The sequence below is a fragment of the Pseudonaja textilis genome, chromosome 2, assembly GCF_049901715.1.
Source record: "Pseudonaja textilis isolate UNSWEBS1 chromosome 2, rPseTex1.2, whole genome shotgun sequence".
Classification (NCBI taxonomy): Eukaryota; Metazoa; Chordata; class Lepidosauria; order Squamata; family Elapidae; genus Pseudonaja; species Pseudonaja textilis.
In genome coordinates this window covers 158,378,213-158,402,954 of record NC_141991.1, presented here as the reverse complement: position 1 = coordinate 158,402,954, position 24,742 = coordinate 158,378,213, and the positions used below count along the sequence as shown (strand labels likewise).

General features: G+C 37.9%; 1 protein-coding gene and 1 pseudogene across 26 annotated transcripts in view; one reads left to right on the top strand and one right to left on the bottom strand.

Moving 5' to 3' along the window:
• The window catches only part of ADGRL3 (adhesion G protein-coupled receptor L3), a 568,292-nt gene that overhangs the window by 160,281 nt on the left and 383,269 nt on the right, over nucleotides 1-24,742 (top strand). For 2 of the 26 annotated variants that reach the window (XM_087926189.1, XM_087926190.1), the window contains exon 3: nucleotides 4,071-4,155. The exons of the other annotated variants lie outside the window; for them this stretch is intronic. The gene's annotated coding sequence lies outside the window, so the exon portion shown is untranslated. The remainder of the gene's footprint in view (nucleotides 1-4,070; nucleotides 4,156-24,742) is intronic. 26 annotated transcript variants of the gene reach the window in all.
• On the bottom strand, nucleotides 6,870-8,810 carry LOC148127205 (uncharacterized; annotated as a pseudogene).

Below are 24,742 nucleotides of genomic sequence, written 5' to 3'. Positions count from 1 at the left end.
AAACCTATTGTTTTCTGTAGCACAGTTTTGCCAGAACCCAAAAGTTAGTGCCCGTTTTTGGTAAAACCTTGTAAAATGTGTTCAGATGACCACGGGATGAAGTAAAATCTAAGACTTGTTCCATGTACAAGTTGACATCAAAAAGCCTGAGGATGAGCATTCCTCGTACAGACTCCTTCTTTGGAACACCAGATCCACTGAGATAAAGGTGTGCGCCTTTAAAGGAATATCCAAGGGGATATTAAAAACTTTCTCTTCCAAATGGTTTGTGGGCATGCCATAGCGGGTGACTCCTGAAGATGCAGCAACGTATATTTTGGGGGGATTAGAAGGGTTTTCTAAGGACAATCATATTTAGAGATGTTCTGCCTTCAGTTTAGTTATTTTGTACCTACTATTTAGCCTTAATTGTTAACCCAGTTCTGAACTGTGGGATGCATGTCGCTCGGAGTCATTTCTTATTGGAGGGACATATAAGCTCATAAAAAGAAAAGAAAATGGGAACATAATCAATCACTAATGTTCCCCTGAGCGATCACATCTCTTTAAGTATAAAACCCTCTTTTGCTTCTGTCCATAAAGAAAGGAGAGAAATGTTGCCCCTGCTCTGTATTTTTTGTACATGCTGTGTGCATTTGTCTGGCCATTTTCAAAAGTGCCCGACCCATTTGTACAAAGACAAAAATCCCTGGATGTCAAAAGGCCATTCTTCCTGCATATAAATTCTCACTGAAAGCTGTAATTTTGGCACAGCCAGGCACCTTTCCAACAGTTCCAACCATGGTTGCAGGTTGTAGAGCAACAGTCTCTATGTGTGTGTGGAGTTGGGAGAACAGGTAATGGCTCACACAGTGAAGTAAGAATTCAGTGCATCTGCATTTATAAGGAGGCAAACCCAAACCAGGTAGATTTTTTAAAGGGTCTAGAAATTTACTAGAGTGATTAAGTGATTCATCGTTAAGGTTGTCCAGTAAATCCACTTCAAGTTCAGTACATGAACTACACAGTGATCTGTGTCCAAGTTCCATAGAGTTCCTGTATTACAAGTAACAAAACAGAAGTTTTACAATTTGAACAGGGGTGCCGCAAATCCAGAAGAAAATTGTCTTGAGTGTCTAAGAAGATTGATGGCATAGGTTCCCCAGGCCACACTGCTAATAAAGAAGCAATGCTATGGGAAAGGGCCCATAATAAGAGAAGAACCTCATATAATAATGCTTTTCAGACTTTTTGGTTGCCTGTTTGAATGTTAATCTAAGTTGGAGAAGGAAGGAATCTTGTTCTGGTGGAGCAATTTAGATAGATAACCTTTATTATTATTTTTACTGTGGGCATATTGACACACATTAAAAATGAAATTCTGTTGCCTGCTCTCAAAATGTACACATATGTAACACATGTATATACTTGCTATACACACAGAGAGAGATACAGATATAGGTGTGGGTGGGTGGGTGAAGTAGTAATGCTTCCAAACCAGGCTGTAGTGCAATATGACAGGATGCTCTTGATCCTCCCTCTATAGAAAGTGGTAAGGATAGGGGAAGGAAGATGTACTTTTCTCATGTGACGCAGAAAATGTAAGCCCTGCTGTGCCCGCTTCACCAGTGTCTCACTGTTGAGCAACCAAGCCAGCCTACTCATTAGCTGCATACCCAGAAATGTGATGCTACTGACCACCCCCACAGGTGAATCATTAATACTGAGAGGTGTGTGGCTCTCCCTGTCTGAAATCGACAATGATCTCTTTAATTTTTCACCAAACCCTCTACCTCCTCGCGATAAGCACCCTTATTATTATCCTGAATAAGGCCCTCTACAGTTGTATCATCTGCATATTTCACAATATGATTGGTGATAAACCTTGCACAACACAAGTTTTGGATACGATTTTCCCACTAGGCATGACTTGTCCTCTTCTTTTCATAAGTTTTACTTAGAATTTAGCTCAGTGTGCATTACATTGGTAATATTGTGCTCATTCTCTCCTCTCCTCTCCTCTCCCTTTCGCGCTCTCTCCCCTTGAAAAACTACTTCAGTCATGGTTATTGGGATCTCAAGTTTTCTTGACTGCAGTATTTTTTACCCTTTTCTATTACTGTGAATTATGGATGAAAGGGAACTGTTTCTGCAGTGAGGGCTTTTATGTAACAGAAGATGCCACAGTGCTCTGTGAATGTAATTTAGGAGCACATCCTCAATGGTTTGCAGGACTAGAGATTATGGTTGTGTCCTTCTCCCCCATCTGAAATGGGCTAATTTCCTTCCCCTTGCAATCTGAACTTTGCCTCCTTCATTTGGAGGGTGCCAGGGGTGGGATTCTACCAGTTCGGCCCAGTTCAGGCAAACCGGTAGCTCCAAAGATTAAGGTAGCATTTTAATGGGAAGCCATGTTTGCTATGTTTTCCCCTTTCCCCCTAATCTTCTGACACTAGCAGCTATGGAGACAGGACTGCTAAGCTTGTTATACAGGTAATCCCTGGGTAATGAGCATTCCCTTAGTGAACATTTGAAATTTCATGATAAGTGCCCCCTAATGTTTATGAACTAATCCCGAAACTACAAATCTTGTAGAACCATGGCAGTTGTTCACCCTTATGAACAACTGCAGAGGCTCTGCAACATTCATCACTTTGCAAACCAAAATAGAGGTTCAGAGGAGTGTGTGTGCCCTTCCAATGCTCCATTTTGGCCTGAAAATGTGAGGTCTATGCAGGCCTAAATGGAGCTCCATTTTGGCTGGCAAAGTGCCAGGCGAGGCCTGTGCAGACCAAAACACAGCTGCAGAGGGGCACACACAGCTGAGAGGCTGGAAAGGAGACAGCTTGCTAGATCTTCACAGAGTAGAGACCCAGCATGGCAGTTTGGATGGGGGGGAAACAATTGTGGGCAGCATGAGGTATTTTAGTGGGTCAGGGAGGCCTTGGGTGGTCTCCATCTCCAGCAGGAGACTTGTTCCATCGCTAGGCCCCCTATGGCCTTCCCCATCCTGAAATACCTCATGTGCACTTAACAAACTGCATTTGATTAGTGAATGCATGGGTGAAAGGAGGGAGTGATCCCGTTCAAGGTATGAGATTCATTCCCCTTAATCCTTGGGTTACGAATGGTATAGGCAGTCTCCATAACATTCGTAACTCCAGGACTACCTGTAATTTCCATGTCATTGGCCTCTTTTCTGACTTCCATTCCTCACACCGTGGAAAGCATTTGTTTTATTCTGAAGTAATAACACCCAAAGCATGCCTGTAGTAGGAAATTCTGTTGAACCTCAGGATGTGTACATGGATGACAATCTCTTCTAAATACAAAAGATACTATCCTGTCTCTGTGACAAAAATTGGCATTCTAAAAAGGAGACAAAGAAATCCTGTGTACTTCCAGAAGTTATAACTAAACAATTCTTGCTTCCCCACATATGTTTGACATGAAATAAAAAATCATGTTTAAGTATCTAGTACATGAACTATCGAGTACACAGGAGTTGCCAACATTATTAGCTTAGAGTTAATTATTATCTTTTTGACCTCTATAAAGAGGAATGGAAAGTACAATTTGGGTGAAGATGATGTTTGCAGTATCCACAAACAGTGACTCTCATGTAATATAAGCAATATAATTGAAACCAAGGTGTTTGGTGAAAATACAATACTTTGATAAATTGTTAGCAAAGAATGAATGAGTAAGATACAACTTGCCTTAATGAACTGGATTCATGAATCATGGTGTTTTGATTGATCAACTCAAAGAACTGGGTGTTGTTACTTTTACCTACAGGATGCTACCAGAACTTCACATTCTTTTACAAGTTGTTTAATTTGGGGCTGTCGTGCACAGATTCAGATAAAGTGTTATCAGTATATTGGTTATACCTACTATCATTAGTCTATTCTGTTTGTATCAAGAGAGGCTGCACAATTGCTGATCTAGCATTTTCTGCCTACAGTGATGCTTTGGATGATGGCCAGTACATTAAAGCTGAATAGGGAAAAGAGAGATTGACTGAAATAAGATAGTTCTGGGACTTAAATAAAGTACATGTTCTTGATGTGTTTTCCCTTTCTGTGAAGGAATGGGCCTTTCCTTGGTGAACTGCCACAATGAAAATATTTCACCAGGCACATAGGTGGCTTCAGGAGCAACAACATTTGTCAGGTATAATCCATTCTGTCTAGCTACAGTTTCCTACATTAATAATTTTATAACTATATTACTGTCAGCAATTGCAACCAGTCACAATGTCATGCATATGGTGACATCATCATGTAGATGATGCAGTTATACACGTGCACCTCAATATTCAACAGAAGTGTTTAGTTCCTGAAATTTGCAGGGTGATGTTAACATTCATGTTTCATCATCTGCATCCTTGCTCCCCATGCAGATGTCCATTACTGTCTTGCACTCTATAAGTATATGTACATGATTGTAAGTCTATTAAAATCGTATATGCAACTATCTTTAAAAAAAAAATACATCCAGAAGCTGCAGCTCACATGAAAGGCTGCCAGGGATTTAAGTCAGATCATGTTTCACTAAGCCTTAAATCATTATCCTGTAAGCTATCAGTTCTAGTTGCTTACTAGTTCAGGAAGTTGTTACCTGTATATAAAGTATCTCTACTGTCATCCAGTCGATTACTATTCCCACCCATTAAATCAAGACTTCTCCTTACTTGGCATGCTGAAAGATAGATAGAGCTAGTTGTCATCGGTGAATTGATAGATGTTTCAATGTATCTACTACAGAAAGGACTTCAGCATATTAAGGAACATTGAAAAATGTTTGGATTGCCACTCTGTTTCCTTGAATTAATATGCTTATTAAACAAAATGAAGCATATAAATTACGTTTTAGCTGCCATGTTGAATAATAGTGCTTGAATCTCCATGTTTTCAAGGATACAGAGGAGATAGAAAACCATGCATTGTATTGTTATATTTTATGTAAGATCTGACTTCCAGGAGGGTATTATTTGATTCTTCATTATCTGAATTTTGATTCATTTTGCTTCATATCTCTGCTTGTTATTTCCTCTTAGGGGATGAGACAGCTGAAGAAAAGGGATAGCCGATAGTTCTTATCTCCTAGAACAGTGTTTTTCAACATTAACAACTTTAAGATATGTGGGCTTTAAGTCCCAAAATTCCCACATGGTGACTGGAGAACTCTGGAAGTTGAAATCCATGCATCTTAAAGTTGCCAGGGTTAAGAAACATTACCCTATATGTAATGATGTGGCAAAATAATTTTGAGAATTTCACTGTGAATTTTCACCAGAAAGAAATCTGAGAGAACTAGGCTACCTCTTCATTTTTGGAGAATTGCCAAGGCATACCTTCTGGTTTGGGCATATATATCTCCTCAAATAATTGTTTTTAATAACCAGGCACATGAATATAAGTTTTCCATTAGATTTCCTTTCTACTGAGGGGAAACAAAAGGGGAAAAGAGAAAAAATCAAGAGCAGTCAATTTATGGCCACAGTACAGTCTGTAAATATTGTTGACAAGATTAGATTAGCTTAGGTTAGATTAGATTAGATTAGATTAGATTAGATTAGATTAATCACATTATAAATAGCAAATGATTCTTGTGCTGCAACACTTCTCCAGCATAAAAGAAGTGGGAGAAATGACTAAGGAAGTAGCAACTTACTTATTTGGACAGCCATTTGGACCCAAATATAGGGGTCTCCTGCTTGAGCAATGGGTTGGACTAGAAGACTGCCTTCCAACCCTGTCATATTATTACTGTTACTTACAAGACAATCGCTTTCTAGTTGTTTCTTACACATTCTGGTTAGAGCAGCATGTTGTGGCTATTGTTAGTTTAGGAAGGTTAGCTGATGGGATCTCAAAACAGGCTTCTCTAATGTGGCACACACACACACACACACAAAAACCTTGCTCCATCCTAAGGTGAGGTGGTCCCAACATCTACTGGCCCCCATTTTGCAGGGCCATATACCTTTTGGTTCTGAACACCAGATTTTGTGCTTGAGCCTGAGGCCCTGGGTGCAAGATGCTAGCCAATATCTGTCTGTGCTAAGAGCCTTGTATGATTCTCTGTGACCTATGTTTTTTATTTTTGTTTTATTTTTAGTAATTGTATGCATTTTTGTTTATTTTTCTTTATGGTGGCTAACCCAGGGTTGTGTTTGTGAAATGGGTGACCATATAAATCAAATAAATAAACAACAACAAAATAAAACTCTGGAAAATTAGGTATCTAGTGGCAAAGAAAGATGGCAATGAAGCATCAATGTCATTGCAACTACTTCTTTTCCCTTCTTTTTCTTTGTATCTTTCATTCTTTTCTCTGACACAGAATTTGCAGACAACTGCTTCTTTTAAAATTAGCTGTGCATTATTGGCTAAAAATGGTGAATGAAGTGCAACCATTGTGGTGTTTATTTGAACATTCTTTGTGAAGAAATTGGGAAGGGAGATGACAATGAAGAATGTCTGCTTGTGTCAGCTGAGTTTTAAGAATTGCCCATTGCTAAATGTTCCATTTCCCACAGAATTGTTTGAATGCTAGTATTCTATGCTTTTTATATGATAAAAGGTGTGTGTGTGCATCCGTCTCTCTCTCTTTCTCTCTCTCTCTCTCTCTCACACACACACACACACATTTTAACATCTTATATTAAAGATAATACAGTCTATGAATAAGGAGCAAAAATGCAAACAGAAGGTAGCCCCTAAATCTGAAAAAAAACCCACATTTTTCCTCTTTTTTCTAAGAAAACAAAAATGGAAAGAGCCATAATCATCACCCAAGTTGATGATTAACCTTTGTTGTAATGACGAGGCAGTTGAGTTGCTTGATCATGAACAACTGAATCATGATCCTCTTTATTGGAGTCTAGTCTTGCATTTATACACATTTTTAGTTATCCTCCATCATTGGTTAACTTTGGTTACTGCTTAACTTTGGTTACTGTTTAGCACAGTAATTAATACAATTAATTATCTCTAGTTAAAGTCTAACATATGTTTACTTCCTCTCTCTAATCCTCCTTTAGATAAGTGACTTTGTTTGCCTGAGTTGTATTTGCTTGGAAACATTCTTTATCTGAGGTTTGCCATCCGAGATTGGAACCTTCCTACAATTACAACTCTACATATCCTCATTTTTTATTTTAAATGGAGGATTCAAAGATTTATGAATGTATAGCAATTGTAGAGGATTAAGAGAGGGGGAAGCAGGACGAAACAATGTGAATAAATTTGGAATACATTGAATAAAACAACAGGTTGCAATTAGTACAATAATAATAATTATAGCATAAAAGACAAACTGTCTGAGCCAAGACCAATCAGGGAGCCAATTGGTTAGCCACTCAAAAGGTGAGTAATGAGCATGGATATTATTTTGAATGTATGATTGTAAATTGGCAAGCTCATCCTCAATAGTTTTATTCAAAGAATGAAAATGCACAGCACATCCACGGTGTCCAACTAACATAGAGAACCCTCCCTGATGGGCTAAAAGATAGTTTATGGCAAAACGCTGCTGTAAGACATCTTGATTTAAGTCTTCTATTTCATGCTGCAAATCACGAATAATAGCAGCGGTAGCATTGATGGGTTTTTCAAGACTGCAGGTGAGACCAAGAATAGATCGTCTGTTTTCTTGAGCAATTATGCCAGGATAAGAGCCTAGAGTAAGGACTCCTGTAACAGCCCCTGCCAATGCACGGCCAAATGTAGAACCAGAAGACAATTGTGTGTCAATAATGACTTCATCATTACATGTAGGCCCCAGAGAGGAACGGCGCTGTCGAGTTGATAGGAGCGTACCTATTTGAACAGGTAGAGTAAAATAACCTATAGTTGCACATTGATAATTCTGAGGATGAACATTCGTGACATATTTATCAAAAAAGAACCACATATTAGGATCCTTAAGCTGCCAACCAGTGCATATCGATCCTGTATTAGATTGATCAGAGGCATTAAAAATAGGGAAATTGTCAGGTTACATATCAGGAGCTATATTAATTCCATGCAAAGAAGAATTAAAGGTACTTGACAACCAATAGTAGTCAGAACAATAACTATAATTCCCTAGCTTTTTTAATATGTGCTGGGCAGCATCATAATCAGACCAACTATGAAGCCAAGTGTGTTTAGTGTGACAACAGAAACACAGACCCCTTGTAAATTGACTAACTTTCAAGTAACGCCAACGGACAGAATTCAATTGCATAGGGGGTGTAGAAAATAGCCAGGAGTGTGAAATAGATTGTAGTTGTGAGACAATAAATGTAGAAGACATGATCAAGTTAGGGATAAAAGAAATTTGACCAAATGCCATTGGGGGGTCATAGTATAAAGTAATATTTGTGCCATGGGTCATAAACATGTATTGGGCATGACGAACCCACAAATTAGGGTTAAGACGAACCACAGAAGTGTCATTTTGAGCAGAAACACCGTTAACCATAACAAGAAAATACAAAGTAAAATGGTAACAGAGTTAGCAGTAATAACAGCAAAAACAGTAGCAACAAGATTTTCAGGAGTCTGAGGTAATGAGGCCTGTTGCAGTTGTTGTTGAGCTTGATATGTAGTAGATTTAACCTGGCCCCAAGTGATGGGTTGCGGGCGCGTTGACCTTGGAAGACAGACTTCCGTGTTCAGATGAAGATTGAAATCTGGAATCGGGTTGTGAAGGTCCTGATGCCATGCCATGATACGGATGAACACAGCGCACTGGAACCCACACTGCTTGTCAGGTAGAAGGATCTTCCACGGCAGCGTAACCACGACCCCAGGTGATCAGTGGTGTAGGGCCTTTCCAGGTTGGCTCTGGAGCTTGGCGATACTTTACCAAAAGGCCTTGCTAAAGATTCAGTAGTTCGAAAATGCAAATTAACAGGTGAGTCTGCAAGAGAATCTAAAAAGGTTAAATAATTCCAAGTATATAATGCTACAGTAATGAGATTTTGAATCTTTCGCAGATGGTAAGGGCCAGACTCAGTTTGTAATTGTTTCTGAAGCAATGCCTTAAAAGTACGATGAGCTCGCTCAACTATAGCTTGACCCTGAGAGTTGTAAGGAATTCCGTGCACTAAAGTAATATTCCATTTCTGACAAAAGGTTTGAAATTCCTTACTAATATAAGCGGGGCCATTGTCAGTTTTAAACTGAGAAGGCCGACCCATTACAGCAGAAGAGGACAGGCAATGAGAAATAACATCTGAAGTACGTTCATGTTTTGAAGCAGTAACCCAAAGCAAGTGTGAATGAGTGTCAATAGACATATGAAGATAACAGTGTGGCTTAAAGGTTGAAAATGGAGTTACATCCATTTGCCAGATTTGATTAGCTTGGGTTCCTCATGGGTTGACACTCACTGGAAAGGGAACTGCCAGTTGCTGACAAGCTGGACAAGCACAGACAATATCCCGGGCTTGAGATAATGAAATTTTAAATCGCTTTGCAAACGATTTGGCATTTTGATGAAAATAAGAATGACTGGCAACAGGATCAACAAACAAAGACGCAACATCCTTTAAGTGTTCATCTGCCTTCTGATTTCCTTCAGTCAAGGGAGTATGACTTCGAATGTGTTCTACATACAAAGAACACAAGCGAGCTTCCAAACTATTCTTTAAAGATAAAAACAAGAATAACAAATTCTTATCCAAAGAGAGAGCACAATAAGAAAAGGGAAGAGATTGCATAGCTAAATACACATATTGAGTATCAACGATCAAGCTAATAGGTTGGTCATTGAACAATCGTAAAGCCAAAATCACAGCAGCCAGCTCAACACGTTGAGCTGAAGTCTGCGTGGCAGTAAATTTAGAATACCATTGTTATTGAATCTGCCAGACAACCACACTCCTTGTAGGTGATCCATCAGTAAAGACTGTAAGAGCTTTAGAAATAGGATTTTGCACAAAAATGGAAGAAAAGGCTGGATTTAAAGTAGTAGTAACCACTATTCTAGGATCCTTGGGTAAAGAATATAACAAGTTTCCCACATATTGAGAAAAGGCTATCTGATATGATTCTGAAATCATCATCAAATGCTCATTTTCAACTTTTGTATGAGTGAAAGCTATGCTAATGAGATCCTGTCCTGTAAGATGTAAGGCTCGTTTACGACCTTTAATAATCAAATCCTCTAATGCTGATTGATAAGGATAAATGTTTCTAGGTGGAGTAACTGACAAATTAATCCATTCATGAATGTTGACTGCTTGTGGGGAGGCATTAGAATAAAGACATACTGTGGGTAAGGGTGTAGTAGGAAGAATAGCTAATCAAAGTCCTATTGTTAAGGATATTATCCTGTCCACATATTGATGCTTAAACCTATTCAATATTTCTTGAAGGCATGTTCTTTGAGGATCAGTTAATACAACTAGATCTCCTGGTGATTGTGCTCCCTTCAAAGACTGAAATAAGGGCAACATATCACCAGTTGTAATGTAGAAGAATGGGTGTGCCCAATTAATAATGCCAAGTAATTTTTGCCATTGTACTAAAGTATATGATTTCTGTACTTGTAATTCAGGAAGAATTGGAATGGAGAAATTGTGCAACATTCTATGTCCTAAGTAGGTATAAGGTTCTACCTTTTGAATTTTGTCTGAGGCTATATACAATCCCTGTTGTGCCACAATATCTGTTAACTCTTTTAACAACTTAGATTCATCAAAATCCGGGGCTGCTATCAATATATCATCCATATAATGATAGACTAAATGGGAAGGAAATTTATTCCGAAAGGGTTGAAGGGCATTATCCACAAAATATTGACAAAGTGTAGGGGAATTAAGCATTCCCTGAGGCAACACTTGCCAATGATATCGTTTTATGGGCATGCTATTATTAAAAACTGAGACAGTAAATGCAAATTTTTCTTTGTCTTGAGGCTGCAAAGGTATAGTAAAAAAGCAGTCTTTAAGATCAACTACCAATAATTTATAAAAATTAGGAATTAAGTTAGGATTTGGTAGACCACATTGTAAAGGATCCATGGATTGGATACATTTATTAATTTCTCTTAAATCCTGCAGGAGGTGCCATTTCCCATTTTTCTTTTTTATAACAAAAACAGGAGTATTCCAAGGACTAGTAGAAGGTTCTATATGACCAGCAGCCAATTGTTCTTGAACCAATTGTTGTAAAGCAGCGAGTTTTTCTCTTGATAATGGCCATTGTTCCACCCAAACCAGTGTAGAACAGAGCCATTTAAGAGGAAGAGCCATCATCAAGAATCAAATGGGCATTAAGAAGAGAAAGGATATCACGCCCCAAATACTAGTATGAATATCTAGAATGTATGGTTGTAGGAAAAAGGACTTACCAGCAGATGTTGTAACGTTAATTTCTTGAACACTCTGCCAAGCAGCTGTAGAACCTCCTATTTCCCACAATGAAGAAACTGTCGTTTTTGGCCACTGTACTGGCCACTGTAAAGAGGAGATGACAGTAACATCGGCTCCAGTATCCAATAACCTTTGAAATGGTTGTTTATTAAGGAAGAGCATTAACAAAGGACAAGAGGAGTTCAGTTGATGAAGTAAGGCTACAGATAAAAAGTTGATCCAAATCCTGCATCCCCACGATTACCTATACTGGGAGATGGATTTTCATATGGAAGAAGAAGCAATTGAGCAACAGAAGAATTACAAGGAAGAACTTGAGGAAGATTCACCCAAATCTGAATCATGAGGATACCAGTGTAATCTGAATCTATTACCCCAGGCACAACAAAACAGCCCTTTTTGTGTGCAGAAGAACGAGGCAAAATTAAGCCAACTAATCCCAAAGGAAGAGGACCTTTAAATTGAGATGGAACTATTTTAACTTCCATGGGAAATTTAAAGTCAATTAATATTTGGAGTCAAGTAATATTTGCTTCCAATATTCAGGGATCATTGTATAACCATTTTTTATTCCTTCCAAAAGTCCTCTTGTAAAATTACCACTAATCCTATAGTCTGTAACTGCCTTTTTTAACTCTCTTAAGATCTGATAAGGCAGACCCACCCATTCTGCTACTTGCAGTCCAAGCTGTGGTCCCTGACCAGGATGATATTGTACTGGACAAACAGACACTAATTCTGCAAGTTCTGTTCCTGAGACAGAGGCATCCCTTTTACAATTTTCAACCATTTTCTGAAAAGAAGACTGAACAATAGAGTCAGGAGGCTTTTGCCCTGTATCTGCAGGAGCTGTGGCAATTGAAGACATATATTCAGGTGAAGAAGGGGGACAAATGACAGCATTAGTATAACGTGAAGGTGGAGGTATTAAAAGAGAAAGTTCATTGTGACCAAATTTTTCAATTGTATGCCTACATAAATGCCATACTTGCAAAACTTCTATTTTTGCTCGAGGTTCAGTATGCAATGTTTTCCCTAAACATTCCCAATCAGTTAATTTTAAAGACCCCTTTTCTGGGTACCATAGGCACTGAGCTGCAATCTCCTGGACTAGCCTTAAGAGATTTCTCTGTGGTACCTCGGTATTATTTTTCTTCAACAAATAGCCTAATTCATCTACATGCTTCCTTTGTTCCTCAGAAAGCAAAGACCCCATACTTACAGAAACCAAAAGGTTGAAGAAACCACAAAGGGTTGAAAGTGCACCAAATCCTTGCCGGATGAAGTAAGAGGGTCCCTGTTCAGGCGCTACTTGTAATGACGAGGCAGTCGAATTGTTTGATCATGAACAACTGAATCATGATCCCCTTTATTTGAGTCTAGTCTTGCATTTATACACATTTTTAGTTATCCTCCATCATTGGTTAACTTTGGTTACTGCTTAATTTTCGTTACTGTTTAGCACAGTAATTAATACAATTAGTAATCTCTAGCTAAAGTCTAACATATGTTTACTTCCTCTTTCTAATCCTCCTTTAGATAAGTGACTTTGTTTGCCTGAGTTGTATTTGCTTGGAAACATTCTTTATCTGAGGTTTGCCATCCAAGATTGGAACATTCCTGCAATTACAACTCTACAAACCTTAGTCTCAAATTTATTATTAAACTTCCAATATTTCTTTGGATTCATAATTTGACTGATACCTATCCTTGCTATGACAATGTCTCTTTTCTTCAACTACTGTATGTTCAGTTTAAAACAATTTTGGAGTCTTGTGTTGATACTGGTTCTGTTCAGCTAAAGATCTGCATTAAATGTTTGTTCCCAAATCATGTAGACTGAAATATATTTTCTGTTAAATTTATTTTGAGTTAAGTGATTTATTCACTAGAGAAAAAAGTTGCAAGTGAATGCAAATAAGGTGTTTTTGTTTGAAAGCTGTGATATATTACTATAGGATATTAAAGCATGAAGGTTTTGATTTATAACATTGAATAGTCAAGGTGAACAAACAATAAATTACAGCATTAGCCCTGCTGTAGATTTTCCTTCACCAGATGTCACACAACTTGAGACTGAAACAAAGGGTCTCCTTTCTTCTCCCTTATCATGCCCCAGTTGATAGTATTAAAATTAAAGTGGTGTTGAAAATGCATGTCCTTCTGTGAAGTGACTCTCAGGGACTTCAATGGGAATGGGGAGGGGGGGAACCCTTAATAAAACTGGGTCAGACTAGTGGAGGTGTGCTGCAGATCACAGTCATCATTTTGCACCAGTATGTTTAAGATGAGGAAGGAGCACATTGCCATTGTGAGATCCGCAGCTAAGGAGTGGATAAAAATTAAATAAATGAAGGAAGAAATCTATGCAGGAAGTAAAAAACAACCCAACATTTTAATCCTTGTGGAAAGTTGTATTATTAAATCTTCCATATTTCCTCTTTTCTTTACCAGGAATGTACATATTCTGCTATGACTGAATTCGAGTTCTACACAATTGTTGTATTTATATAACATACTTGACTAAGCAAACTGTTTTGTAGTTTGATAGGATCGCCTGTTTCACACAGTGTAGATAAACGGGCCATCTTCCTATAATATGCCGAACCATGAGTACCAAGCCCTGTGGAGCCTAATTCAGGCTATTGCATAATGAATATAATTTATCAGTTTTATAGAAAAAGGATGAAAATGTAGAAGAATGTCAGTGAACTCATGTAGACTATCGCTCAGCAACCATAGGAATTTTTTTCCTCTGTGATATTGAGAGAGAGTTTCAACTTGGATAGAAAATCAAGAATCAGTAGCTATCCTTCTCCAGTCTCTAAGTCTGCTTCTTCCTGAAGTCAGTAAATTAATCACAAGAAAATGGGAATGCAGAAGAAAGCACAGTGAGGGTTAGCAAGGGAAATGTTATGAGAGGCTATGGTTCCCTTGGACCACCAGCCCTGTGCGTCCTTCAAATTACCATATAAGTTATGCCAATTACTTGAAGGAAAATATATTTATTAGGGGCAAGGGGAAAGGAAGGATAGTTGTTGGGTAGAGTAAATATATATGTTTTTCTGTTACAGGGAGAGAATGGAAATTATTTGGGGGGAAAATTAAAATATATGTGCTCTTTTTTACTGATTTCTGTTCAGTTTGCCACTTGAAGAATATAAAATGTATTATGTATATCTGGGTTTACTCATAAATGTATCACATTTAATATACTTATTAGATATAAGAGTATACATTAATCTGACAATAAGTATCAACTATATAGGAATGATTTTATTAATTTAAAAAGCAGAAAAACAATCCACATGATAATAATCAGTTATATACTTTCTCCTTACAACTATATACGGTATGTACCTTTTTTAGAAAAGAAAACCTGGGGAAAGGTACGTTTGCCTTTCAACATAGCCTATTCGGTTGCATTTTATGAGCCAATCTTGACAGCTTCTGCTTATTTGTGTGTCTGTGTGTGTGTCTGTGTGTGTGTCTGTGTGAGTCTGTCATTTGGGCCAGCAGGGTACTGCAGGAGGCCATCCAAGCAGAAAGTGGGGTGTGGGGCTGCCTGCCACCCCTCCGTGCCCCATTTTGGCCATCAAGGTGCTGGCCAAAGCACCAGTACTGTGTGTCCAGGCGTGCGCCATTTTGGCTGATAGCGGGCTGCAGGAAGCAGCCCCCCCCCCATGCCCGGTTTTGGCTGACAGGGTACTGCAGGAGGGCATCCGTCCTATCTCCTCCCCTCCCCGCCAGCCGGCCCACGGAGGACAACTACAATGCTGATCCGGCCCGCCAAGAAATCCACTTTAAAACACCCCTGGTCTAGATGTTGACTTCCATGTAGTAGGAATATTGTATAATCCAAAAAAATATGAACAGGTCTGGTCTTACAATTGAGTAATTTCTTCCAAAAGTAACAATTGTAGGGCAGTGTACAAACATGTTTTAAAAGAAGCATTAATCTCCAACATGATAATTTACTCAAGCCTTTTTTGCGATGGAGTGCAGAAGAACTGAAATACAGAAACTTGTCATTCATTCATACATAGACTTAATTCCACTAGAATACCATGAACCACCACAAACCTTATAATCTTTTAAAATTAAATATTCTCCCCACTGTTACTTTTGAAACAGGGTTCCTTATTAATGTGAATAATTGGAACTTCTCTATTTTATGTGTCCTTGTCTAATTGGAGCACTTTTGCTTCTGTAACGTTTTGCTTCTATAGTAGAAGAGATGCATATATGAAGCATGCATCTCATTATCAGTTTGGAACAGTATGTTGATGCTTAAAATAGTTTTAAAAATTGTAATTCAGAGTGCAAAGTAAAAGCTACATTATTGCTTGAGCTGGTGACAGTCTTGACCTTTGTATTTTGTGTCTAATCAAATGGAGTAATTTACAGACTAGTAAAATGGGGAGCTTATAGACTAACTTGCAGATCGTAATTACACTAAAGTTCATAGTCTTCCTAACATTTCCAGTGTACAGATTAGAAATTTTATGAATGTCCATGTCTTTGTGAAAATAATTAGAGCCTCTAGACATTAACCTTGCACTATATTTCAGTCCGCAACATATAATTTAATTAGATGAGCAAAAAGCTTGTTGAATAATGGATGTTTTACAGACTTCCAGTGTGGATACTGTCTGTAAATTTAAAGAAAAAATATTTTTATTCCTAATCATTTTAAACAATAAAGTAAATGTTTCATCAGTATCTGCTAACAGAGCATTAAAGCCAAGTTGTTTATTCCCTATAAAAATGAAAAGTTTCTGAGAAGCTAATTATCAACTCATCTATTTTTTTTAAATAAAGTCTTTACTCATAGATAAGACATATTAAATTCAGCATCTTCAAGGATTAATAGAACTTTCAACAATTCCTAGCTAGCAAATAATAAAGAGAAAAGGAAACATATACATACTGTGAGGTCTCCAACATAACAACATTTTTCTGTATTTTTAATTATTTACTTTGATTTCTTATAAATATTTCCTGCTAGATTAAAATACTGCACTGCTTAGAAATGTGTGATTTTGTTTTTGTTTTGCTTTCAGGGGTTTCTATTTAAAAACAACAAACTATTTCTAATTAATAATATATTATGAATTGTATAATATACACATTATTCTTCTATTCATAACCCTAACCCTATTAAAAAAACAAAGTGTTGGAAGTCCAAATCATTATTTATTAAACTTAAAGATATGGAAGTTGCAGTCTTTACCAATCCAATTACTATAAGAAAGCATAGAGGAATTTCTAAATCAAACAGGTGAACAATAAATGGCTATTACTACTGCAGGAAGATATTAAGTCAAAGTGTAAAAATGAATGAAGCATTCTCTTTCAAGGGAGGCTCTAAATCCTGGTGTTCTTTTATTTTATAGTATAGGATTCTAGTCAAGTCAATTATAGAACATGGAACAAAAGAAGCAAAACAGAAACTGAATTTACAGAAATAATAAATAAACTTTTTAAACTTTTCATTACTTTTCAAGTAATGAATGAGATGCAACACTGTCAGGTACATCTTTTTTTCATGACAAGAACTCTTTATTTTATTTTTTTATTTACAACATGGGAAATGATCCAACTCATTTACCATCCTAGAAACCTCTATTAAATGGAAATGATAACCTATATATACTAATACTTAAAGAAAATTAAATAGATGTTTTATCTAATTTAGAATATTCTGCTGAAAGTGGATTTGTTCCAAAAAGGTACATGAAGTGGAATATCCTATACCCTTTCAATGGAGTGTACATCAGAAAACCCAAACAAAGTGGCTGTGATTTTTCTTGACTGAGAGAAAGCCTGTGATACTTTGGAATGGTCTTTATATTCATAAGTCTGAAGAAAATTAACCATGGTTCAGTATGCAAACATGGATATAGAGAGTTTGTAAGGAACATGAAGCTAAAATAATGTTAAACGTACTTTTATCACAGAAATAATATTCATTTGACTCTTGGTGACTGCCTGGAAAAGTCCCTGAAGTTTCCTAGACCAGATTCCAGAAGTGGCTTGCCATTGCTTATTTCCCAGGGTAGAGAGAAAGAGTGACTATATCACTTAAGAATAAGATTCAAATCATTACATAAAAACAATATCTAAACTATAAGGTTCCATATTGTATTTAAATCAATTAAGCTTCTGCAAATTTACTGAATTAAAAAATGATTTAGGACTATTTTTTGGAAAAATAGAATGGCAAACATTTTAAGATGGAGAACATTAAAATTGTTCTCATTAGGAAGAGTATCAGCAATAAAAATGAATCTCTTACCAATGCTCAGTTTTCAATTTCAAATTTTCCAAATAAGAACTGAAGACCAGTATTAAATGAGTGACAGAGACAAATAACTAACTAAATGTGAACAAATAGAAAAATGAAAATTAGGCCCAGTACAGTGTTTTACAATACCTGAAAAAATAAGGTGGTAATACCAAATTTATTATCAACTCAACTGTCTAACTTGTGTCACAGAATAGATTATATTACATTACTTTTTCTAGATGGTTTGCATTAATACCTTTCACTTGATACAAATAAAAATGCACAGCTTATAAGAAATCACTCAGCCATAAGCAATGAATTAAATACTTGTATGAACACTGTCATCACCCCTTGCCTCAACATTAAATATTTATTTTCATGAAGGAATATCCACAAAAATATAATACAAACCAGTAATTCTTCATAAAACAAAAATGAAATAGTTTGATTTTTTTTAATTCACAGTGTGCAGTATACCTCAAAAGGAATGACACAAAAGGAATGACACAAAAGGGGGGGTGGGGTTTATACTTAGAGTCCTTGTTTTATAAGTTGAAAAGACTGATAACATAGAACTCAGAACATTTGTTGAGGCATATTTATAAGTTACTATTTGCTATTCAAAAACAGAACTAAGTTGAAGAGTTCAGAATTTAAATAAGACAATAGATATATAACAATGGGAATATCACTTAGGGAAAATTACTACAAGATGTTTTACTGCTGGTATATTCCCTCTGTATTGAATAACAAAACAGATAACTCACTTTCTAAAACCTGTTACAAATATAATCATAGGTCAGATCATTTTTCACATTTGGTGAAAATACTATACAGCTCAACAATTTTGTAAGTCACTTTATAATACAATGAAACAAACATGAAAGGATGAATTCATTTTTCTGCCATCTATTTTTTGTTACACATTATTAAGCCTACTATCCTCACAAAGAACACTTAAGTTACTTGTGCATATGATTGTGACTGCCAGAACTCTTCATGCTTTTCATTGAAAATTACTTATAGTTTCCTTTCAGAATGGCAAACCACCTTATCTGAAGAACGATAATTCAACTTGGAAACCATTTACAGATTATAATTCTACATATAACAGAATAAAAGAGTTGGAAGGGACCTTGGAGGTCATCTAGTCCAACCCCCTGCTCAGGCAGGAAACACTATACCATTTCACAGGTGTGGGATTCAAATTTTTAACAACTGGTTCTGTGGGCGTGGCTTAGGCAGTGGGCGTGGTTGGTGGTCATGTGACTGGGTGGACATGGCTTGGTGGTCATGTTATAGGCTGGGTGTGGCCAACTCAATATCACTCACATCGAGGCATGCATCTCCTCACCTGGCCTCTCGTGACTGTGGGGATGCTGCAACAGTCATAAGTGTGAAAAATGGTCATAAGTCACTTTTTCAGTGCCATTGTATCTTTGAATGGTCACTCCACACAAGCAAAGTACCAGCAAAGGAGGTGGGGAAAACTCCAGAGACATTCCTGAGACAGGAAGTCTAGTCCTGCCAAGAATGTAATAACGGTCAATGGAGAGACAGTTTCTGTAAGCAACACCAGAATGTTTCCTTCCTGCCTTCCTTACAGGATTAGGCCAGTAATTTCTTCTAACAACCATTAGAAGAACTTTCTCCAAACTGCTTAGAATGTTAACAACTGGTTCTAGCGAATAGTTGCGAACTGGTAGAATCCCACCCCTGCCATTTCAGACAAATGGTTGTTCAGCCTCTTCTTAAAAAACTTCCAGTATTGGAGCATCTGTAACTTCTGGAGGCAAGTTGTTCCATTGATTAATTGTTCTAACTGTCAGAAAATTTATCCTTAGTTTGGTTGCTTCTTTCCTTGATTAGTTTTCATCCATTGTTTCTTGTCCTGCCTTCAGATGCTTTGGAGAATAGGCTGACTCCCTCTTCTTTTTGGCAACCTCTTAGATTTTGAAACACTGCTATCATATCACCCTTAGTCCTTCTTTTCATTAAACTAGGCATACCCAATTCTACAGGGGTGGGATTCAACTGGTGTTACTACCGGTTCGGTGACTACGTTTTGCATACTAGTAAAATGAATAAATAAAATAATATATTGCAAATCAATATATTGAAATGATTTATCTTTAGAAACTTGTGGAATCCAATGGTTTCTAGATGTTTGTATACTTTTCCAATAGCTGGAATCATCAGTACTATCAATCTTGATTTGGAACAATGAAAGTTAACTAAATTGTTTCTCAGATACTACAGAGCTTGACTGCCTCATGGGTTTACTGGACAGCAATGAAGCTGATCAATGAATAACTAGAAAACCAGGTGGCAGACAGCTTGATAGGCAGAAAGAAACGCACTAGGGCTCATAATCATGCAATAGACACAGTTGAACTTTGATTGCTTTGATTTGTTTGTTTCTAGTATTGCATAGGATGAATGGTTCTATAGCATTAATAGAATTATAGAATCTTAGAGTTCAAAGGAGACATTTAGACCATCAGGTCCAAGCCTTTCCTCAGGGCAGCAATCCCAATTAACACACGTGGAGGCAATCTAGCTTCTTGGATGCATCCAAGACAGGGAGCCCATTACTGTCTAGTTCACTGGTTGAATTGCTCTTAGTATTAGGATGTTTTTTGGAACTATTTTTCTATAATTTAAATGAAATACTTCCTGTTACTCAATAGAAAAGAGCAGATATTGACAGTCATCTATGTGGTATATTTTCTGATATTTAAATAATCTATCCTTTGTCCCCCTCTACAGCTTCTCTTCTAAAGTCTGAACTTGTCCAGTTCCTTCTATTTTCATAGCATTCAATATTTAACCATCAATCATCTTCTTAGTCCCTACACTTGTTCTGTTTGCCTGAATCCTTTTAAAAGTATATACTCTAGAATTACAGTTAATATATAATCAATGGTCAATGCGGAGTCAAGTGGAGTTTCTTGTAATTTGAAAACTGTGCACCTAAAATTATATTTGCTTATCTTGCGCACATGATGTCACATTGTTAAGTCAAATTCAGATTGTAATGAGCTACTATTCCAAGATGTTTTCATAATCATTATCAGACTAGGCTCTGCTCTGGATGTTTATTTTGTTACTTTTCAGAAAGTTTCACTAACCTACCAAACTGTTCTATGCTTCCTAATGTGTTATCTGTAAATTCCCTCCATCACTTCATCTAAATCATCAATAAAATTGTTATAGGGTACAGGACTAAACCTTGTAGCAACCATTTTATATCTCACTCCAATCTGATGAGCAACCACTGATGAATAGTCTTCAAAAATGATTTTCAAATCAACTATATAATACATCCACTTAATTTCCATATAACTCAGACCATATTTAACCATGTTGATAAATCAGAGTCTATGGGTGGGTTGGCTGCCAAGCACCCAGATTTTGATCACATGACTATGGAAGTGCTACAATGACCATAACTTTAGGGACTGGGCATGCCATTCATTCTGCCCCATTGTAATTTCAAATGGTCACAGAATGAATGGTTGTTAACTTGTAGACTACCTGTACTTTGCACAATATCTCCTCTTTTCAGAGAAGACTGAGCCCAAACTGGCCTAAACCCCGGCATGAGCTTTAATAGACTCCAGAAGATGGTAGAGGACAGGAAGGCCTGAAGGAACGTTGTCCATGGGGTGGCAATGGTTCGGACTTGACTTCACAACTAATAATAACTAAATAGATATGGAGCAACATATGTGAGAGCCTGAAATGCACTGGTCAGAATCATGATAGAAAAAGAACTGTACCTAAAAAAGAAGTAAATGGTAGAAGCCTCAAAAATAGTGGTGGTCCTCACTTAGCAATTGCCTCATTTAGCAAGCATTCACAGTTATGACAATAGTGAAAAAACAGCTTTATAACCAGTCTTTACATTTACAACCTGAACATGAAAGTTAAACTGAAGTAAGACCATAAGCACAGTCACAATTCCACTTAATTGCTGATTCTAAATGTGGTCGCTAAACACAAAATGAGGATTGTTTCTATCAAACCAACCAAAAGAGGCATGTTACATAAAGCCATAGAAAATAATTTGTTGCACTTACGAGTTCCTTTGCTATCTGTTTCTACTATTTCTGTGGCCCCTAGTGGGAGTAGATTTATGGTTGTAGATAGCCAAGGCATGGAAAGCTAAATTCCAACACAGTCAACCCAGAGGTGATCTCCCAGCACACACCTTCCATCACTGTCATTTCATGTAGCTTTGAAAGATCTGCAACCAACCAACCGAGAATCTTCTCTCTCCCTTTCTCTTTCCCTGTTAGATCTCTAACATCAGTCAAAACTGGAAAGAATCAAGCTGTGGCCAAGAAAGTTTTTACACTGATTCATCTATGTATAAGCCGTTCCCACTTTCAGTCATCTCCCAATTGGATTATGCATTATAGTGCTTCATATAGGGGTTGCCCTTGGGGGGGAAAAAGAAACTATTGCTAGTCCAGAATGCAGACACTAAGTGGTAGGGGTATTCTTGTGTGTCCCTATTGCTGCATGAGCTGTGATAGTTACCAGATTATCTCTGGCTGCAGTTCAAGGTGTTGGTTATCATTCAGAAAGCCCCTCATGGAAGACCTGGGTATTTGAGCGATCACTTGTCATGTTTTTTGCCCATCTGTTGAAGTCAGAAGGAGTGGGCTCACTTCAGTTCCCATTGATTGAATAGCAGTATCTTGTGGGACCCAAGCAGTGTGGGAGCATCTGCTGTCTGGAATGAGCTCCCCTAGGGGTACATACTGCTGCAACCTTAATGACTTTCTGCAAACTGTTAAAATTTGGATTGTTCTTCCTGGCCTTGAGATAGGATGGTTTTCTAGATGCTATGGGTTTGTGATATGGAGTTGGTCTTCCACATGAGCAGTCAGTCGTGTGTGTGTGTTTGAGTATATGTATATACTGCTCAAAAAAAATAAAGGGAACACAAAAATAAGACATCCTAGATCTGAATGAATGAAATATTCTTATTAAATACGTTGTTCATTACATAGCTGAATGTGCTGACAACAAAATCACACAAAAATTATCAATGGAAATTAAATTTAGCAACCCATGGAGGTCTGGGTTTGGAGTTACACTCAAAATTAAAGTGGAAAAAAACACTACTGGCTGATCCAACTTTGACGTAATGTCCTTAAAACAAGTCAAAATGAGGCTCAGTAGTGTGTGTGGCCTCCACATGCCTGCATAAACTCCCTACAATGCCTGGGTATGCTCCTGATGAGGAGGCGGATGGTCTCTTGAGGGATCTCCTCCCACACCTGGACTAAAGCATGCCCTAAATCCTGGACAGTCTGTGGTGCAATGTGGCATTAGTGGATGGAGCGAGACATGATGTCCCAGATGTGCTCAGTTGGATTCAGGTCTGGGGAACGGGCGGGCCAGTCCATAGCATCAATGCCTTCGTCTTACAGCAACTGCTGACACATTCCAGCCACATGAGGTCTAGCATTGTCTTGCATTAAGAGAAACCCAGGGCCAACCGCACCAGCATATGGTCTCACAAGGAGTCTGAGGATCTCATCTCGGTACCTAATGGCAGTCAGGCTACCTCTGGCAAGCACATGGAAGGCTGTGCCGCCCCCTAAAGAAATGCCACCCCACACCATTACTGACCCACTGCCAACCGGTCATGCTGGAGATGTTGCAGGCAGCAGAACATTCTCCACAGCGTCTCCAGACCCTGTCATGTCTGTCACATGTGCTCGGTGTGAACCTGCTTTCATCTGTAAAGAGCACAGGGCGCCGGTGGTGAATTTGCCAATCTTGGTGTTCTCTGGCAAATGCCAAACATCCTGCACGGTGTTGGGCTATAAACACAACCCCTACCTGTGGACATCGGTCCTCATACCACCCTCATGGAATCTGTTTCTGACCGTTTGAGCAGCCACATGCACATTTGTGGCCTGCTGGAGGTCATTTTGCAGGGCTCTGGCAGTGCTCCTCCTGTCCCTCCTTGCACAAAGGCGGAGGTAGCGGTCCTGATGCTGGGTTGTTGCCCTCCTACGGCCTCCTCCACGTCTCCTGATGTACTGGCCTGTCTCCTGGTAGTGCCTCCATGCTCTGGACACTACGCTGACTGACACAGCAAACCTTCTTGCCACAGCTCGCATTGATGTGCTATCCTGGATGAGCTGCACTACATGAGCCACTTGTGTGGGTTGTAGACTCCGTCTCATGCTACCAGTCGAGTGAAAGCACTGCCAGCATTCAAAAGTAACCAAACCATCAGCCAGAAAGCATAGGAACTGAGAAGTGGTCTGTGGTCACCACCTGCAGAACCACTCCTTTATTGGGGATGTCTTGCTAACTGCCTATGCTTTCCACCTGTTGTCTATTCCATTTGCACAACAGCATGTGAAACTGATTGTCAATCAGTGTTGCTACCTAAGTGGACAGTTTGATTTCACAGAAGTGTGATTGACTTGGAGTTACATTGTGTTGTTTAAGTGTTCCCTTTATTTTTTGAGCACTGTATTTCTATTCATTGTAAGCCACCCAGATTCATTGAGAAGTTAGGTAGTAACTAATAAATAAATAACAATTAAATTTCTCTGAGCCCTGATTAATAGGATTTGCTAGGTGAAAAGGATATGGTTACTCCACAAGAATTCTGATCAATACTTTCACTTTCAAATTTGAATTTTAAAAACAATCAAAGCTTTTTGTTTTATTTGTCCCACCGTAATGGTGTGCTGGGAATTAAAGCTGCTTCTCAGAGGAGCCAACTTTCAGCTGGCTATAGTTTACACAACAGCTATTAGCCTCTTTATCAATGTGGGAATCCATGCTTAAAAACCACACACTGATTACACTGACTGAAAACTTAAATCTTAAAAATTAAATGGACATGTCTTTGCTAGACAGCAAATGGAAATTAATTAGTTTACATGTTAAACATACTTTAAAAAAAATACAGGTGGTTGTTTTTATTGTTTTAATCATATTTTAATTATTGTGTTTGCTTTTTTTTAACATAAGAATTTTGACTATTTTAGTCTGTTGTAAACTGTCCTGGGCAAAGCTGCATCTAGAAGAGCAACGTACAGATTTAAACTACAAAATTAAAT